Genomic DNA, 21,318 nt, shown 5'->3' with positions numbered 1-21,318 from the left:
ACTCATTACCCACTGATCGTGCATCACTAGAAAATAGAAACTAGGTAAAAGTTGTTCTGGTAAACTACTAAAAATTATTGGAAGCATTTTCACAAGATTTCTCCATAATCATAAGGTAAAAATAGAAAGTGTGAAAAACGCATATAATTATTTTTCCCACATTTCTCAATCCAAATAGCAGATATTATTTTATGTTTTAGGTGGAGGTTCATCAAGTACTTTAGCCCTAAACTTCACAATGGCTTTGGGAAAAGCAACATGGCTTTGGGTTCCTTTGTCCTTCCACCACTTACTAGTTATAATTGTACGACCATAGATCTATGGACCTATGATCCTGAGCTGAAAAGGACCTCAGTGGTCATCTAATCCAGTCCACTCATTTTGCAGATAAAAAAACTGAGACCTAGGGGAACATAAGTGACTTATCTAAGGTCACACAGGTGATAAATGTTTATATGGGCTTTGAATCCAAGACCACTGATTCTAGAGCCAGTTTTCTTTGCACTGAACTATATCACCTCTCATATGGTTGCATTTAAATCTCTTCACTGCTCTGTGAATCTGTCTCTATAAAGTAATTGTTTCATAGTTTAATTGGTATACTGTTCAGTTGTTTTCTAGTGATGTCCAACTCTTTGTGACTTTGGTGTTTTCTTGGCAAAGATACTGGAGTGGTTTGCTATTTCCTTCTCTCATTTTATAGAAGAGGAAACTGAGGCAAAAAGGGTAAAGTGACTTGGTCAGGGTCACACAGCTAGCAGCATGAGAGGCTGGATTTGAACTTGGGTCTTCCTCACTCTAGGCCCAGCACTCTATCTACTGTGCCACATAGCTGCCTTGATTAGTCTAGAATTGAATAATAAATTAATTGTATTGTCTTTCCCCCCCACTAGTGGTACAGCTACCCTTGAGTAATTAGAATTTCTCCTATTATTTAGGTTTTCCTTTAATTAAAGAGTATTTTGTAGTTATAGGTTCATAATTCCTTTATGTGTCTTGGTAGACTCCAAAATATTTATTACATTTTGTTGTAATTTTGAAAAGAATTTCCCTTTCTAGCTCTTCTTGCTGGGTCTTATGAATGACATGCAGAAATTGTCATGATTTATGTGGATTTATTTTATATCCTGAAACATTTTTTAACTTAATGTTTGAATTTATTTTTCCTTGGCTCTTTAGATTTTTTTGGACTTTTTGGGGCTTCCTTCAAGTCTCAGTTAGTCTTGCCTTATGCAAGAAACATTTCTCAGTCCTCCCAAATTTTAGTGCCTTCCCTCTGGGATAATCTATCTCATGCATTTCTTGTTTGTACATGGCTATGTGTGTGTTTATCTCCTACATTAGATAGTGAGCTTCTTGAAAGGAGGAACTCTAATTTTTTTAAAAGCTTATTTAGGTGGTGCCTCTATATAAATAAGCGAGTAAGAACACCGACCCCAGTGTCGGGATGACCTGGGGATCGAATCTGTGCTTAGATACTTAGCATCACACCCAGAAATAACGGGCCATGTAACCTTGAGCAAGTTACTTAACCCCAGTTGCTTAAAAAAAAATTAAAAGCTTATTTAGGTCATTCTTGTGTTTGTTCTTTTGTTATACTTTCTAGGTCTGTATATGAAGATCCCATTCTAGTAAAGTTTTGTCTGATTCTCTTAGTTTGGTTAACTATTCCTTTAAGTAGTTAGATTTTATGGAATTTGGTACACATATGTTAAATATTTATATTGCTTCATTATTTGTGGTACCAGTAAGCATAATGTAGTTTATCTACTTTTCTCTTTTTATAATGTGCATTTTCACACATGATTGAAATCATGATTGCTACCCTTACTTTTTTGAGTTGACCTGAGGCAAAATAGATTTTCCTCTACCTCTTTATTTTAACTCTTTGTGAATTTTAAAATTTCACATTAATTTTTTGTATACAATTTATTGTTGAATTCTGCTTTTTAATATATTCTGAAAATCTCTTCCATTTTATGGGTGAGTTGACTTCATTCTCATTTATAGTTATGTTGCCTATTTTCCTCCTTCCTGTCATCTTGTATTTTCCCATTTTTTTCTCCCTGTCCTATTCTTTTTAAAGAGAGTGGTAAAGGAGGAATTAATTTAATATTAGAAACTTATAATTTAAGGGATCTATTACTGCTTCATTTACTCTATTTTCTTCACTTCGCCTTAGCCCTAGTCACATATTTTTAATGTTTTTTTTTTCCCTCCCTGAGTATGGTCTCACCTGGATGATGAACTGTCTGGGTGTTCATCTGACTCTATTTTTTTTGTGTGTGGCCAAAAACACTGTATTTTTAACCAGCAAGATTATTTGGGGTATTATTATACAACATGTTTGGTTTTTTCCCCCCAAACTATTTCCCCATCCCCAAACAATAAATACATGCATTTGAATGACATTTTAAGAACAGCAAGTATGATTCTCTTAAATACTGCAAGTTAAAAATGTTTCTGACAAAACTCCCTAGATATACACATCTGTAGTAAGGGCTTCCACGATAATGGCAGGTGAGGAGTCTAGCAATAGGTTGTGTTTTAGACCATCTGTTGAGGGGGGAAACCCAGTAAGAACGTTTCTTATAGTTCAATTCATCTGGATAACTTTTATATAATACCCCTCACCCTCTCCTTCTCTTTCCCCCTACTCAGTCTCCATAACATTTTTATTGAGAATACTTGTCTCTCTGTCTCCCATTTCTTTCTACCCCCTCCAGCAATCTTTCTTCTTCCATCCTCCCCACTCTCACAAAGGGTTATATGAAAGTTATGGAATTCCCTTTATTCAGGAAAGACACCAATTATCCAAATGGATGTGTGAGGATTACTGATATGTGCCATTTCCATTATATTTTTTTTTTTGTCTATAACTGATTCATTTGGAGGAATGAATATATTAAAAGGGGGGAGGACAAATCTACTCCTTTGAACATACAATCCTGAGAAACTAGTAAGACAAGTGTTTTCTACTGAACTAACAGTAGCAGTTGGGGAGGACCAGTGGGAGTAGTCTGTCCTCCTGTGAAAAAACAAAACAAAGTTTAGACAATATGCCACAGAGGGATCATACATGGTAAATGGCAAATGTCTGAATGTCCATTGACTCTATTTCTTGAATGGAATCTGAACTGCTTGTGAGCTTTACCTTCCACTTGTCTTCCCTCTGCTTCTGTGGAAGCTGACAGTCTTTTCTGCTGTTCTGTACAAGATGGAGGACCTTGTAGTAACTTTATCATTGTTCCTTCTGGTGCAGCTTTGGAATTTTTTGAGTTTTTGGTGGTTCTAAGCTCCTCCAGGTCTTAATAACATGCTACCATATTTCTGCAGTCCCCAGTGCAATCTGATTTTATTGTGATGTGGGAAATATAAAAAGGGACAAATTCAGGGAAACCTGAGAAGATATGTATGAGTTGGTGTAATATGGAGCAAGTGGAGGTAGAAGAATCAGTTACATAATGATTATGGCATTGTACATAAAAACTGAGAGAAACTTGCATACTAATATTGACTCAGTGGACAATCAAAAACTGAGAATGAGTCATGCTTCCTATCTCCTAGGAGAATTATATAGCCTAATGTTGTAGAATACGACATACACTTTCAGAACAGTTGATGTGTGGATTTGTTTCATGTGACTTGTTATTAGGTCTTTGGATCTTAGGTTTAATGCAGGAAGACCTCACAGTCCAACCCACTAATTTTATAGTTGAGCAAATTAAGATCTACTCAGGGAGATTGACTTGCTTAAGGTCACACAGGTATCAGAAGTGGGATTTAAATCCAGGTCCTCTGTCTCTGGTGGCAGCTAGGTGACTCAGTAGACAGTGCTGGGCCTGGAGTTAGGAAGACCTGAATTAAAATTTGACCTCAGATACTTACTAGCTATGTGACCCTGGGCAAGTCATTTAACCTTTGTTTGCCTTAATCCCCTGGAGAGGGAAATGGCAAACCACTTCAGTACCTGTACCAAGATAACTGCATGGACACTATTAGTGTGCTAGGGTCCAAGAGATCACTAAGTGATCCTAAGATCACTAGGACACAGCTGAACAACTGCAATTCCTGTCTTCAGATAGAATTCCTCTTTCCACTGTACCTGCCCCCCCCCCCTTTTTTTGAGCGGCAAGGTACAGATTGGGAAGGTGAAGAGCTTATAGAATATGAGAATGGTGATATAGTGATTGTATGATAGTTTTTTAAATGAAGAAATGAAAAAAAGAGCATCAATAAGTCATTTAAAAAAGAGCAGAAGGAAGTTTAGCAGGAGACATAGACAAACAAGACATTGTTGGAACTAAAAATATAGATGTAAAATATGGGGGGGGGGGGAACCCAGCTGTACATAATAGCAAGGAGAAGCTAGGTGGTAAAGTGGATAGAGTGCCAGGACTGGAGTCAGGAAGACCTGAGTTCAAATCTTGCCTCAGACACTCAATAACTGTGTGACCCTGAGAAAGTTACTTAACCCTGTTTGCCTCCGTTTCCTCATTTGTAAAATGAGATTGAGAAAGAAATGGTAAATCACTTTAGTATCTTTGCCAAGAAAGCTCCAAATGGAGTCACACAAATTGGGCATGATTGAAATGACTCAACAACAACAGATATGATCAATAAACTGGAGGCCTAGATGTTTTTTCTGATTCTCATGACCTCTCAAACCTCTACAAAGGAGAAAGTATGGTCCAAAGATAAAGCTGCTTCATCTGTCTCCAGGGTCTAAGACACCAGAAAGACAGAAGAAGGTCAAACCCACCTCTGAACTAATGCCTACCCTGAGCTCACTCAGCACTGCTTTCCCCATCACCCATCATGCTACTAGCAACAAGGCTGAATTAGTCATTCTGCCCATAAACTTGCAACAACAATGCAACCTCACATTCCAGGCTCCTCTTTCTCCTTCCAGTGTGGAAGAGATCCAAATTTTGAGTTGAAGATATTTTCTGGGTCTTCAGTAGCTGACTCTGCAGCAATGTTCTGTGTTGCAGAAGATCTCTGTAGGAGAATGGAGGAACAGAGGAAAAGAGCCATGACATGTATGAGCTTGAAATAGAGCTCAACACCAATATCCATCTCCCACCCCTACCACTCTCAGACTCAGAGATCTAAACTCCAAATGACAGAAAAAATCTGAGACTGCTGTAGCACCAGCATAGCAGCACCCTGAATTGCCTGGCTAGAGACCTGAAGAACAAAGGGAATAGAAATAGGACATTGTATATGGTGGGCTATGCAGGAACCTGAGGGAAAGAGCCCAGCATCCATCTGGGACTAGTTCTGACTCTCCAGAAGTCACTTGGGACAGAGACCTAGGCTGGTGAACCATAAACTGCCCAATGTAGGAAGAGACTGAGACACTTTGAGATCTAGACCCTGGAGAAGCCATCATCAGAGGGGAGGGAGTCATATAGTGGGCAATAGGGAAAAATAAGGGTGGGGGGAGATTTTAATTACCATATATTTCAGGAGGAAGATTTAACATGTCTAGATACTTCATAGTTAAGCTCTAAAACTACACAGATAAGAATATTATTTATTGCTAGAAGAAGCAAAATTATAACTTATCAAGAAATAATAATTACAACCATGGCACACTTTTCAATGAGGACAGTGGCAGATCATAGAAGTGGGAATACCATATTTGTAAAAATTAAAATGGATCACAAATGAAGGATTATGTATCCAGCCAAAGTTGGTGTACTTTGCAGAGACAACACAAAAAGATAAAATTTTAAAACAACCCAAGTAAACACTTTGCTAATAGTGTGAGAACCCTCAGAGCACTGTGCTGACTAAAAGTTTCTTAGAAGAGGGAGAAAACCAGGAGGAGGAATTGGTTGGGAAATAGCCCTTCCCCAACCAGGTAATCTTCACACAAAATCATTATCTTTGATATAGAGGAAGTCCATGTTGAAGGAACTTAAGGGAAGGAAATTTATTTAGAATAAAGTATGTTGTTTTTTTCAGACACTGTCTAAAGCCAAACTTAACAATTTTAAGAATACATACATATAAACTAAAAAGCAGATTTTAACAGTTTGCTGCTTACAGGAAACATATTTAATTTGGAAAAAAAACTAAATGGATTCAAAATGAAAGGACAGTCTAAAATATATCAAGAAATGGTTATTATGAAATATAATAGGACCTATATATATGTGTGCACATGTGTATGCACACATATGTGTGTGTATATTTAAGGTTGTATTCAAACCAGAGAGAATTTTAAAGACATTATATTGTATTAAAATTTGTTTTTTCAGAATGAGAGAACACCAGCCTTAATATAATTCCCTAGCAAAATTAATAAAGTAAAACCTTACACTCTTGCAAAAAATAGTGGGAGATTTTAACACCCCATTATCAATGTGTGATAAATCTAATCCACTCACTCCCCCTAAAGGAAGAAATGGCAGAGCTAAAAAGACTATGAAGTCAATTAAGCCATATAGCTAGCTATAAATTCTGACCTTTCTCTCAACATAAGAAAGCTTGCCTTTTGGTCATAGTCTGACTGAATTAAGTCCATATGAGCATTAATTCCCTGAGGGTCAAAGAGAAACATGTTATAGGATTTTCATCTGATCAGCAGGTATCCATCTCCTGGGTACCTGAAAGGGCTCTACACATGTTTGGACAATAATTCAACAAATAATGATATAATGAATAGATGGTCTACTCCACCCCTATTCTCATGGACATTTTTAAATGAGCTATTAAATGATTGGCTAAAACCAGAATTTTTAAAAATCAGATTGCATCAAAGATAATTATATAATATAGGTACTACATATTAAAAACTATGGGATTCACCAAAGTTATACTCCGAGACAAATTAATATTCCTCAGTGCCCATATTAGTAAGAGTGAGAAAATATATTGAGTCTACACCTGAGAAAACTTAGAAAAGGAACAAAACAACAGAAAAATAGAGAAATTTCCAAGATTCTCTTGGAGGGGAGAGCAATACAATTGAAAATATGAAAACAATTAAGTGATAAATCCAGGAGTTTTAAACAAAAGGTTTAATGTAATTGACCAACAGTTAGTAAATCTAATCAGAAAAAGAGAGCAACTCCAAATCACCAGAATTAGACAATAGAAAAGAGAGGTAATAAGGGCAAAAAAAATAAATCAGAATAAGGACAGGGTCAGACATTAGCTCAGTATCATTGAATTTAAGACACTTAAACATGGAATTACCTACAAAAATGTAAAATATTTAAAGCCACAAAATAAGTGGTAGAAAATCTTGAAAGATGAGTTCAGATATGCCTTTAATGAACTGCCTTGCTAAAATACACAAGTTCATAAGTAAATTCTACAAAAATTTAGGAAAGCAAATATGCTATATAGATGATGACAGTTTATACTATATTGATATACATTATTTGTATCTCACAAAACCCCATGAAGTATATGTTATTTTCTCCATTTTTACAAATGAGAAAACTGAGACTCAGAGAAGTGACTATTTAAAAAATAGTGCTCAGCTTCTGTGAAGAAAGTCATATTGATTCTTTGAGAAAAATATAGGTTAATATCATTAATATTGACATAAAATAGATAAAATATAAATAGTATTACAGTATTACATCAAAATAAATTCTCAATCATGACCATTTGGATTTATAAATGAATGTAAATGTAGCATGATATTAGGAAAACAATAAATAAAATTATTTTAAAAAGGACTACATGATCATATGATCAGATGCAGAGAAAACCATTGATAAAATATAAATATTTATTTTGAAAACATTTTCAAGGGCCTTTTCACATGATAAAGAAAAATTACTTATGGGAAGCCATGAACAAATATTATATATTCGTAGAGTTACAAAAGAATGGCCATTGATAATGAAGAAGTTAAAATGTTTCTATTTGTAAATGATATGAGTGTATCTCTAGAAAACTCAGCACACCCTTGAACAATAATTTATCATGATATATAGAAGACCTAGACAAAGATAATTTCAAAAAGATTTCAACAGATAACAACAATTGAAAAAATGGAGGGATAGCTCTTATGGTTAGTATAAATATAGAAAAGAAGTACTTTCTAAACTAAATTAATAGATTTAATTCAGTACTTATAAAAACACCAATAGATTTACATAGAATTAAACTCATAAAGCTCACATGAAAAAACTATAGAAATAGAAATATTTAAAAGAACCATGAAAAAGAAAAATAGAGAAGGGATGGGGCTAGGATCACCAGATAAAAAGCTGTAGTATAAGGCAATAATTATAAAAACCGGTACTGGAAAAAATAGAAAAAAATCTTATCAATGGAGACTCTAGATAAGGAGCTGAATGAGTATAAAAGATTAGTGTTTGATAAATTCACACTCCCACAGCACCAAGAAATGGAATTGTTCTTTGGTGATAACTACTGGGAAAACAGAATAAATACTAAAAGAAAAAAAAAACAAAAAGAATGGGGGAGATGGAGTTTAAAAGCCACCTACCACAGTAATTTCTAATAGAATCAGCTGCCCTAAATCATTTTTTTAAATGGAATCTAAAGAAGTAGTACATTTGTCTCAGCTATGATGAATGAAGGACTTTTTAATCATTCAGGCAAAAAAGAAAATAATGGGGAAAATTAATAAGTTTGAATAGATAAGGGTAAAGGATTTTGCAAAACCAAAAACAGTATATCTAAAATTAAAAGAACAAAATTGGAAATTCATTATAAATTATGGTTATAAATTAATTTATCAGGTAAACTTGATATCCAAACATCTATAAATATATTAAATATATACATATTTAATAACATATCTTCAATGGCCAAGGAAAACAGACAATTAACAAAGGAGGAAATTTAAATTATAAATGATCATATGCAAGGACCAGTCAATGAATAAATAATTATTAAATGTCTGCTGTGTGGCAAGGACTATGCTAAATGCTAGAGTTACAAAAAGAGGTAAAAGACAATTCCTGTTTGCAGGGAGCTCACAATCTAATGGTGAAGACGACGCAAACAACTATATATAAACAAACCATATACAGAATAAAGTGTAGATAATCTCAGAGTGAAGGCACTTAAATTAAGTTTAAAGAGACTAGGAAAGACTTCTTGCAGAAAGTGGGTCTATAGCTGAACCCACTGAAGCTAGAAGGCAGAGATGAAGAGAGTTTCAGGCATAGGCAAGAGTGGTGAAAATGCCCAGAGTCAGGAGATGAAATGTCTTGTTCAAGGAATCGCAAAAAAAGCCATTATTACTGGATCACAGAGGATGTGGAGGAAAATAAGGTGTAAGAAGATTAGAATGGTAGGAAGGAACTAGGACCATGAAGGAAACAAGAGGAATTTATATTTGATCCTAGATGTGATAGGGAGCCACTGCAGTTTATTGAACAGGGGGCTACATGGTCAGATCTGCACCTTAGGAAGATCAATTGGACAGCCAAATTAAGGCTAGACTGGAATGAGAAAAGGCTTGTGGCAGGCTGCTCAACCAGCAGGTGTGTCCAGGCATGAGGTGATTAGGGATTGCATCAGGGTGGTGGTTGTGTCAGGGGAGAGTATGGGGTGTATGTGAGAGATGTCAAAGTAGAATTGACAGGATTTAGAAGCTGATTGGATATGGGTGGTGAAAGTAAGCCATTGAGGTGACATCTGGTTTGGGAGCCTAGGTCACTTGGGAGCATGATGGTGCCCTCAAAATTAATAGGGAAGTTAAGAAGAAAGGAGAATCTCTTTGAGGGAAAGATAAAAGAATTCTGTTTTGGACATGTTGAGTTTAAGATGTCTTGTGAGAAACCTAGTTTGAGATATTCAGTAGACAGTCAGAGATGTGAAATTGGAATGTGGGAGAGTGGTTAGGGTTGGACAAATAGATCTGAGAATCATCTGAATAAAGATGATAATTGAATCCATGGGAGTTGATGAGATGAGCAAGTGAAATAACATAGGGAGAGAGGAGAAGAGGGTTCAGGACAGAGCCTTGTGGGACACTTATTGTTAGTGGTTGAGATCTGGATGAAGATCTTACATAGGAGACAGAGAAAGAGTGGTTAGACAAGAAGGAGGAGAACCAGGAAAAAGCAATGTCATGAAAACCTAAAGAGAAGACTATATCAAAGAGTTTTGAGGCTGATGACAAGGAGAATAAGCACTTCAACAAAATGCTCCTTGTTGTCACCATCAGAGACAAAACACAGGACTGGATTGATCATGAATCTGATCCAGTAAATCACTGGATTTATTACAAAGTTTTCTCTTTAAAAACAAATAGCCTGTTTAAGAGAGAGAAGAGAGCCTAATGCAGCATGTTTCTTGGAGAAATAAAAGGGTAATCAGTACAGTTCCTGTTTAGCATTCTAAGCTGCAAGGAGGCATGGTGGATAGAATGCTGGATTTGAAATCAGGGAGACTTGAGTTCAAATCCTGCCTTAGCCACCTACATGTTTATAACCCTTGTCTTGTTATCTAATTTCTCTCTGCTTCTTCATCTATAATATGTGACATTGAGGATTAAATGAGGTAACATATGTAAAGCCCTTTGCACTTCGCATCTTGCAAATTTACAAAGATGATAAAAGATGAGGTCAGCCAATGGAGAGACCATGCAAAGAAACACACACTGATGTATCCTGTGGACTGGCATCCCCAAAGTGGGAAAGTCAAAGAGTCTGATAATTCTGAATTTCAACTTGGAATTATGCAAGAAAAGTCACTAAATTGCCCTACTCTTTGGCCCAGCTCACTACCTTAAGGTAGTACATACCTCAAGGAAGTAAAAAACAGATACAAAGGGCCAGTATATACAGCTATGCATAGCAGCATTATTTGTGGTTCAAGCAACCAGAAATAGCATATCAAAATTTTTGGGACACAACTAAAGTAGTCCTCATCAGGAAGTTTATCTCAGAGAACTTATATAAACAAAATAAAAGTGAGAGGACTATTGAACTGAACCTGCAATTTAAAAAATTAGAAAATATATAAATCACTAGCCCTAAAATAAGTAGGAAAGAGGGAAGCTTGTTTATTAGAAGAGAAATATTGAAGCTCAAGAATAAAAAGACTATGGAAACAAAAGTACCATATATATATATATATATATATAAATAATCTCCATAGCAATACTTTTTGTGGTAATAAAGAGCTGGAAACAAAGTGAGTTTGGGGAACAGAAGAAAAAAACAACCCCTACATTATGTGAATGTAATAGCATATTATTATGCTCCCTCTCAGTCTCCTTTACGGGAGAGGGAACCATCATTCTCCCAGTTACCTAGGCTCACAACCTAGATGTCATCCTCAAATTACTTTCTCTTATCCCATCATGTCCAAGCCATTGCCAAAGCCTGTTCATTTCACCCTTGTCATAATTTTTGAATATACTGATGACAACCACTACCCTTTTCTCCTCTGATGACTGCCAACTACCCTTCTACAGACCCTCATATCCATATACTTGGACTATTGAAATAGACTACTGATTGGTCTCCCTACCATGTAGATGCCAAAAATCATTTTCCAAAATCGAAGTTTTGACCATGTTCTGACCCTTACCCAATAAACTCCATGGGTTCTATGTTACCTTCAGGATTAGATATAAAATCCTGTTTCATGTTCAAAGTCCTTAAGAATTTGGCCCTCCCACACCATCCTTCAAGTCTTCTTACATCTTATGCTGCTTCCCTTCCCCCACTCTTTGATCCAGTGACACTGAGCTTGCTGTTTCTTGAACTCCCTCTCTCAGTTCCTTGCATTTTTGCTGACTATTCCCCAAATCTGAAATGTTCTCTTTCCTCATCACCATTTCCTGGCTTGAGGTTCTAGATAAGGTTCTAACTTCTACTGGAAGCCTTTCCCAATCTCTTTTAGTTTGCCTTCGCTCTGTTAATTATTTCCTATTTATCCTGTATATAACTTGTTTGTATATGTCTTCCCCATTAGATTGTGAACTCCTTGAAGGCAGGGATGGTCTTTTGCCTGTCTTTGTATCCCAGGCACTTAGCATGGTGCCTTGCATATAGTAGGTACTTAATAAATGTTTATTGATTGCCAATGAAATAATATCTATGAGAAATTCAAAGGTATGGAAGATTTATATGAACTTCTGCAAAGTGAAATAAGCAGGACAATAAGAATAACACATGAGTACAGCAATGAAAATGAAAAGATCACTAGAAGGATATTGAACTTTTAGTAACTGAAAATGTAAGGAACATTAGCAAGAATAACTCAAGACAGGGATGTGGGAACTGCTGAAACATTGTGTGCACCATCAGATACAGTCATTGTATCTGACTCTAGATTTGGATCTTGGGCTTGAAAGGAAATCAAAAGTCATGTTAGCCCAACCCCTTCATCTTACAAAGGAAGAAACTGAAGCCCAAGGAAGTCAAGTGACTAAGTCATCTAGGTACTTACTATGTATCAAATACATTATCAGTGGAGCAGCATGTATCCTCCTTTTCAGTTTTTTGGAAGGTAGCCTGGTGACTTGATCTGGTTGAGATTAGTATGAGGTGATCTTTTTAAAAATCTGTTTACTTATCTTGGATTTCAACACACTATTATCTACTTTTGTTTTTTCTTTTCCAGTCCAAAGGTTTTTTTCCCCCTTAATTGTTTTTCTTTGTTGCAAGGAATGATTCAGTCTGGATTGTGTATTTGTATGTTTGTGTGTGTGGGTGGGTGGATCCATGACTAATGTAAAGATAAAAAGTACCTTTTTAAAATTAAGAGAAAAAGAGGATATGAGCAGCTGAGTTTGAGAACTGCTTTTTTTTTTTTTGGAAACTTGAAGTTAGGTAAAAAGATTTTTTTTTTTAATCCTTACTTTTTTACTTTTTCCATCTCCCCACCAAGTTTATGTTTGGAAGGAAGTCACAATGAATTTCCTTCCCTTTTTGTAGTTTATCCAGTAGTTCCTTATTTGGGCCTTTACAACATTTTTTGGTTCTTACCATGAGTCTACTGTAATTATATGTTAGTGCTTCATCTCTGCTTTTTTAAAGTGTATGTCTACTTTCTAGGGCAAAGGCAAAGCTCTCGAAATATAAATGTGTGTGTGTGTGTGTGTTTTGCTCACGTAGGTAATGGGTATCCACATGGATTTGTCTAGATGTCCCTTACAGGGAGGTGTGATTAGATATCTTTAGTTGCCACTTACCATTCTCCAAGGGATATTTCAATTACTGCCAGTCAGAAAACAGATTGGGACCATGAAGATGATTATTCTGCTCTCCTCAGAGAGGGAATAACAAGTTAGAATTATATCTGTCTGCCCCCTATATATTTTAGTCTAGGGAAAATAATTTTAGGTTCAAGCTGTGTTTCTGATTGCTATCCCTTTAAGGGTGGAGTGCTCTCTTCCTTTCAGAGATCATCATATAGTGAATAGCAAGTAAATCTATTTAAGCCAATAGCAAATGGAAGTCAGAGAAGATTTACAGGTTAAAATAAATCAGACAGTACACATAATGGATTAGCTCTTACAATCTGAGTAATATATATTTAGTTCAACCAAGGGAAGAATCCCCAATCTCACCCAAGAGGGAATTTGTCTAGTGTGATAAGCTGGGAAAGGGAGCTCAAGGCACCAGCTCCTCTACATGCCAGCTTCTTCCCAAAGTCTTTCTTTCCCTCTAGGGATCTGTCCCAGAAGAGAACCTAGGACCCATATTCTCTGTCTTACAGCTGGAATCCTGATGATATCTCTTCCCTCAAACTTTCATCAACTTTACCCCTAATTTGGGCATCAAATAATCATTCTTCACCAATGAGGAGAGACTCACACAAATGAGCTTGAACCTTGGATTACATAAATGATATGCTGCATTTTCGTGTAATAAAAACATGTGAGTACAACTGTGCCAAGTATGGCGAGCCTTGGCTTTGTATATTTGAATATACATAAATGCTCACAGTAGTTTAGGAAATCTCAAAGAAACCTACTATTGTGAGACCACTGTATTTGTTTTTATTATGCTTAACTCTGGGAATTTTTCTTACTAAGATAATTTTTGTGGTTGTTAATCATTTTCAGTCACATCTGTCTCTGTGACTTCTTTTGGGGTTTTCTTAGCAAAGATACTGAAGTGGCTTGCCATTTCCTTCTTTAGCTCGTTTTACATATGGTGAAACTAAGGCAAACAGGGTTAAATGACTTGTCCAGGTTCACACAGCTATTCAGTGTCTGAGGTCATATTTGAACTCAGATCTTCCTGATGTCAGGCCTGATGCTCTTATCCACTGTGCCTCCTACCTGCCCCTACTAAGGTAATAGAATGTCTAATGGAACAACTCTGATCACCTGGTTCAAGCAGTTTTTGACAACCGAAATCCAAGTGAGAGGGAAGCTCATCATACGGTGAATAGAGAACTTGCTTTGGAGTCAGGAATACCTGAGTTCAACTCTTGCCTCTCATGCATACTAGCTATGTTACCATAAGACCTATTGCTGGTATTAATCACTTAATTTCCTAGCAGCTACAGCAACTCTATGAGACCCAAAGTTATAAATGAGTTGTTGATTCCACATTGATGGAGTTTCCCTACCAAGCATTCCTGCTGTCAAATCATAGGGCCATACCAACCAATATCCTTTGCCCCACTGCCAGTCATACATGCAAATCATTTATAGGTCTTTAATAAATTGATTTAATCTGTAGTTAGAAAAAGACTATGCAAGGCTATAGGAAGAGTTAGAACTATGAATCATAGATCATTTAGCCAAGTTGTACTGGAACCCAGAAAAGGAAAAGAATCACTTTTGTCACAACCAGACTAATGAAAGTATACCAGCTTAACTGTTTAATGAGTTGTGATCCTTTGTTGGGAAATTCCCTTTTCTAGAAACAGGCAAGAAGTAAGCTGATGAACTATAGTTTTGCCTCTTATACTAAATCAATAGGTGTGTCACCTTTTAGGCTTTTGTTTAGATTGTTCAAACTTTTTAGCTTCTGTTCAGGATGCTATATGAGTAACATTTTACCTGTACAGATCACTAACCATTGTAGAACCCCAGTAATTGGTAACTTTGTACACATTCTATGGAGAAAACAGAAAGAGGAGATTCGGGAAAATGGTGGAAAATCTGGTAATTTTATCTTCTTTGATTGTAAGCCAAAATTACATATGACATAACTGCTAATTCTAATGAGAATTTATATAGGTTGTTTTCAAAAAGAACTTGTTAGTTCTGTTTAAAATATTTGCATATAGTTGCTGTAAAATAGCATCTTTTGCCAAGCTTCAGCAGCCTAGTGTTGTCCAGTTACACTACTTTACTTTTTCAGATGATGGACTGCCAATAAACTTTTGAATACAGTGTTTTCCTACTTGACTGGGTAGGAATAGTAGTTGTGAATAATAGTTGTGATCCTTTACCTTCATGCAATCAAGGAAATAATATAACAAAAACAAGAACTAGCATTTATGTACCACTTTACAGTTTGCAAAACACTTTATGTTATTGGAGTAGATGTTATTATTACCTATATTTTACCAACAAGGAAACTGAGGAATAGAGAAGTTAAATGACTTGTCCAGAGTCATTGAACTAGGGAGTGTCTGAGGTAGGGTTTGAATTCAGGTTTCTAACTCCAAGGCCACAATTCTGTCCCCTGCACCATTGAATTGTCTTTGGCTGTCACCAAACATATTTAATTAGCTGTATTCTGAATTCTTCCACTTATTAATCCAGTGTCTCACTGTGGCCTTAGTGTGATTGTTTCTATCAAAGTCTGTCTAGATCATGAGTTCTGGTGGGTCCTACCCAGCTGGAATGGCTTCAACTGTGGGCCTGGTAATCATCAACACATCTTTTTTTTTTTTTTCTAAGGACCATTCTAGCTAAGTTCTAAGAGACTCATCATGCAGTGATTTTTTTTTTTCATCATAGCAACTCTCACAAAGACTGTCTATTAAGGAATGGAAGCAGTATACACACTAATGAAATTATAGATCTTTAAAATCTTGAAATAAGTTGAGTTTGATTTTCCTCATTTTTTTTAAAGCAATTGTGGTTAAGTAACTTGCTCAAGGTTACACAGCCAGGTGCTTCTGGGTGGGTAATAAGTGTCTGAGCCCAGATTTGATCCCCAGTATCAAGATGACACTGGAGCCGGTGCTCTTACTTGCTGTGCTACCTGGCTGCCCCGTCCTCATTTCTTTTTAATAGATTCCAAGTTAGCAATGAATATTTCTTACATTTTTCCTGAGCATCCTTGGTGGAATTATGGTATTGGATGAATCACTAGATCCATAAACAAAAGTCACATGTAATTGTATTATAGCTGGCACATTGGGAAAATGCTGAAAGAAAAACTGTGGCTGATGTTGCATCTTTCTAATTTTTGAATATTAATTTTTGTTAACTTGATGAGGTAGATCACATTTCATTTCACATGTAATTAGTGAAAATATTTGAATAAATATAGGATTCTGATCCTGGAAATATGATGGGTAAAATAGGTACATTTTAATGTTCATGTAACAGTTTTAAAATAAAATAACAAGACAAAATTATCAACAAGAATTTATTTCTTGCCTGCCTTCTATGTACAAGGAATTATACAAGGTATTGGAAATACAGAGATTAAAAACATAATAGCCCAGGTCCTTAAGGAGCTCACATTCTCTTGGAGAAAGCAAAGGAAGAAATAAATATTGACGAGCCTAACAGAATAAACAAATTCAGAATATGAAGTGTTTACGCATCAGTAGGGAAATAATTTTTATCCTTTATAAATTTGTTAGTGGTATAGATTCTTAGTTGGGAAGTCAGTATCCTTGTGAACCTTATTATATGAGAATATATCCATATTGTCTTCTCTAGGCTTTCCTCTCAGTCTTGTTAAACCTGTTCTTAGGATTTTAGGAGAACATAAGCCACTATGATTCACCAGTTATGAAGTAGCAGTGATTCAGAATGCTCTTCAGCTAGTCTGATTTAACTGTTTACCCCCCTCCTCCCCATCCTATGATTCTCTTTAAAATTTTATTTTGTATTATGAATGACAAACATGAACCTTTCAATACACAAAGAACATAAAAAAAAGAGAACACTGTGTATCAAACCGTGGACCTAAATGGTTTTTAAAGATTATTAAATGTAATTTAATCATAACAAAACTGCCCTGATTTTCTTGTGTCCCTTTCTGTTCTCTTTGTTATTTTTTCTTCTCTGGCTCACCCCTGCTCCAATTAGGATGTAAATACTTGATTATCATTTAGATCCTTTAAATTGCTCAAATTTTTTTTTAATTTCTCCAGGTTTCTTTTGTAACCTATTTGTGTTTGAGAGATTCTACCCAGTTCTGAGCTTTTCATCAGGAATGCTTGAAAAGTCCTCTACTCTATTAAAGGTCTACTTCTTCCTGGTAAGACTCTATCCTTTTTTTAAAAAATAAACTTTTATTGCTATCTTGTTTTTTCATATCATAGTTCTACCTATTTCTTCTTGCCATCATATACAACAAATAGCATTTGCAAAGAAAAGAAAAAAAGCTTTAAAAAATCAGTGTCACTGATCATTGAAAAAGTTGGAAAGTCTATGTAATGAGTAATACTTGTGGATCTTTCATCTCTGCAAAGGAGGACAATAGGAATGTCTTCACATATCTCTTTTTTCAAGCCATAATTGTCCTTTATAATATCGCAACATTCATTTTTTTTATTCTGTTATTTGTGTATGTGTGGTTCTTTCAATTTACATTGTAGTAATTTAACTATACTCCATTTTTCAGGATAATTTATTCTTGGTTGATTTGTCTCCTTTGTCATAATTGTAGCATAGTTGTATGTAGTCAGTGTGATACTAAATGTTGCTCCTTTTTTCCTTTTAGCTCAAAGAATAAATTCAAAGAATTCTTCCCTATTTTAAATGTCTGTTTTTTGCTTATAACTTTCCTAAACGTTTTCTGTTTGAGTTTCTCTTAGGTGGTGTCTCTATTTTGCTTTGTTGAAATATGGCATCCAGGATTTTTGTTTGGTCATAGATGTCAGGAAGTATGATGATTCTTAGAAATTAGATCTGGACCTGGTAAATCATGGCTTTACAACCTACTGTTGAGGGAGGCTGAGGCTGGTGGATCACTTTAGCTTAGAAGTTTTGATCTGCAGTTGGGCTAAAGCCTATCTGCTGTCTGCACTAAGTCAAGCATCAATATGATGAGCCCCTTGGAATTTAAGAATATCAGACTGCCTAAGGATGAGTAAACAGCTGAATTGGAAAAATGGAATAGGTTTGGGCAGCTAGGTGGCACAGTGAATAGAGTACCCGCCCTGGAGTCAGGAGGACCTGAGTTCAAATCCAGCCTCAGACACTTAACACTAGCTGTGTGACCTTGGGCAAGTCACTTAAGCCCAAATGCCCTGCCTTTTGCCCTCCAAAAAGCCAAAAAAAAAAATGGAATAAGTGAAAGTTTCCATGGTGATTAGTATTGGGATCAGGGTCATGAGTGGCTATACTTCTCACTAGGACAAAATAGGCAAACCCAGTCTGTCTCCTCTCTCCCAACAACAACAAAACCAAAAGGAGTCCCTTATCAGATGATCTTGCAAAAATGTTTTTCCCCTAGTTGCCTATTTCCCTTATAATTTTAACTGCAGTGATATTGTTTGTGCAAAAGTTTTTTTTAGTTTTATACAATCAAAATTGTCTCTTTTATCTTTAGTGATCCTCTTTTTTCTTTGTTGGGTCATGAACTCTCCCCCATCCATAGACCTGAAAGGAAACTTCTTGCTTGGTCCTCTAATTTATCTATGATGTTATCCTTTATGTCTAAGTCATATGCTCACTTGTAGCTTAATTATAGATTATATTATTTATTATCAATTTTATTATTAATCATTAGTTAAGTATATTAATCTATACCTTGCTTCTGTCAGACTGCTTTCCAGTATTCCCAATAGTTTTTATTCAGTAATGAGTTCTTATCAGTAGTCTTTGAAGTCATCAAATTCTAGACTCTTGAATTTATTTGCTTCTTTATATCCCACTGCCCTATTTCTTTATTTTTTAAATTAAATTGTATTCCTTGCAATCAACAAGCACCTGTCCTTTCTCCCTCCTACCTCCCCAACTGCACATTGGGAAAAACAAAACAAAACAAAACAACAACAACAAACCCGAAATGCTGTTAACAAATTCACAATCAAAATACATTCTCACATTGTTCATGTCCAGAAATGCATTGTTTTACTCTCTATTAATACAATCACTTCTCTTTTAGGAGGTAGATATCATTCTAAATCATTAGTTCTCTGAATCATGGTTCATCCTTGTGTTGATCAGGGTTCTTAATTCTTTCAAAACTGTTGGTTTTTACAATATTGTTGGCATAGTATAAATTTTTCTCCTGGCTCTATTCACTCAGTGTCACTTCAAAATGAGGTTCAAGTGATGTCCATTCCCCTCACTCCTTCCTTTGTGTATAAGGGCAAAAGCTGGAGAGGAGAGGGAGATGGTGAGTCAGATGCTGAACACCTTGAAAAAGGAAGAAAAATGACTTAGGGTATGGTATGCTACACCTACCATAATTTGGATTGTGTAGAAAATTTTTATCTAGTGAACTTCAAAGAAGGAAAGAATGCTTCCTGAAGGAGGTAAATACAGAATCTGGAAATGAAAGTGAGAGAACGAGTAGTAGTACTTGGACTGTTCTTTTTGGGGGGCATATTACTATTCATCTTTCATTTTCAAAGAGGGCCAATGACATCATGGGGTCGTCAAAGTTCAGTGGCAGGACAGAAGTCAGGATGACTGGCAATAGCCTGGAATGTAGTGATGACCTTGGCGTATTTCATATCTGACCAAGCTCTAAGTGCTCCACAGTGTCCTTAGTACTTAGAGCAGTGCCTAACACATAATAAGTAAAATTAATAAGTGCTGGCTGTTTATCAACTGACTGGCTAATTGATTGTAAATATCGATCCTTTCCCTCTTTCTTTGTGAACAATTCTAATAGTAGCATAGCTGGGTCTTAGTTTTCTGTAAATAGTTTCCAGTTGTTTTACAGAACGACTGAACCAATTCATAGCTCCAGCAACATTTCATTAACGCACTTGTTTTCCCATACCCTCTCCCATCATTTTCCTTTTTTTCTATTTCAATTTCCTTTTCCTTTTCCAATCTGACATGTATGAGGTGGAACTTCAGAATTTATTTACTTTGTATTTCTGTAATTATTAGTGATTTAGAGCATTTTTTCATAAAATTATAGATAGCTTGGATTTCTTACTTTGATATTTATTTTCTGGAGGATGACTCTTAATTTTATAAATTTGAATTAATTCCTTTTAAATGAGATCCTTTTATGTTTTTTATGAGATCCTTTTAAATAAGAGAAATGTTGCACAGATTTTCTTTCTACCTACCTGTTTCACTTCAAATTTTTACTACTAGTTTTTTTGTGTGTGTGCAAAATCCTTTAAAGCTATCACTTGTTTCATCGTAAACTCTTTCCCTATCCAAAAGTTGGATTTCTTCCTCATTCCTCTGGTTTGTTTATAATGTGATCCTATTTATGTCTCGGTCTTTAGGTCTGAAGATTATCTTGATGTATGGCATGAGGTGCTGATCTAAACTTCCTTAAGACATCACCGCTTCTCTGACTGCCTCTCTTTCCTATCCCAGCACAATAGTAGCTTCATCTCTATACTTCCCTCTGTTCCTGCATCTCTTGCCCCGCCTTTCCTATTTTACCAAACCACTGCCGTATATATCATGCCTAACATTTGCCTCCTTTACTCCTCCTCCCTGAGCTGCTGAATACAGTTGGAGGAAGTTTCACAACTGTACTGGCACATTACTAATTTATGTTATTCCACCTCAGCTGGTGCTTCACTGCACTAAGACAGTTGTTTTATTTTTCCTCTAACTAACTTAATATGTTACTTTGCCTAGAAACTAGCCCAGACCTTCTCTTCTCTCTTTAATCCTCTCTCATAACATATCTATCTCTGTTCCCCTGCCCCCTTAGCTGAGGACCAGAGTTTCTTACTGAAAAGGCTATTTAATAGGAGCTCCCTCATCTCCCATTTTATTTACTTGATATCCTTTGATATAATTCCCCACCCCTCCTCATTTTCCCCTGATAAAGAGGTAGCTCTTTTCCTTGTTAAAGTGATCCTTTCTATGGGACTTTGAACCCAACCCCTCCTGTCTTTTACAGAAGATTACATCCTCAACCATCCCTCTCTTTTGAATCTTCAACCTTTATCAACTGACTCCTTCCCTACTGCTTTCAAATGTGCCCATCCTATCCCATCTTTTAAAAACCTTCACTAGAACCCAATATCCCTTCAAGCTTTATTGTCCTTCTCTCAGTCAAA

The 21,318-nt window shown here is 35.9% G+C and overlaps 1 protein-coding gene across 19 annotated transcripts in view; it reads left to right on the top strand.

Annotated features, from left to right (window-relative positions):
• TIAM1 (TIAM Rac1 associated GEF 1) overlaps positions 1-21,318 on the top strand; it is a 354,474-nt gene that overhangs the window by 109,750 nt on the left and 223,406 nt on the right. For 8 of the 19 annotated variants that reach the window (XM_069074981.1, XM_069074980.1, XM_069074996.1 and 5 more), the window contains 2 exons: positions 13,678-13,838; positions 17,257-17,363. The exons of 4 other annotated variants lie outside the window; for them this stretch is intronic. The gene's annotated coding sequence lies outside the window, so the exon portion shown is untranslated. Of the gene's footprint in view, positions 1-13,629; positions 13,839-17,256; positions 17,364-21,318 lie in introns of all 19 variants that reach the window. 7 more of the 19 variants (XM_069074987.1, XM_069074986.1, XM_069074979.1 and 4 more) reach the window with 2 other exon arrangements.

Source organism: Petaurus breviceps, unplaced genomic scaffold (genome assembly GCF_028583685.1).
Source record: "Petaurus breviceps papuanus isolate PSGF00001 unplaced genomic scaffold, PetGlider_PUasm1.0 90897, whole genome shotgun sequence".
NCBI lineage: Eukaryota > Metazoa > Chordata > Mammalia > Diprotodontia > Petauridae > Petaurus > Petaurus breviceps.
This window is presented reverse-complemented; position numbering and strand designations above follow the sequence as displayed.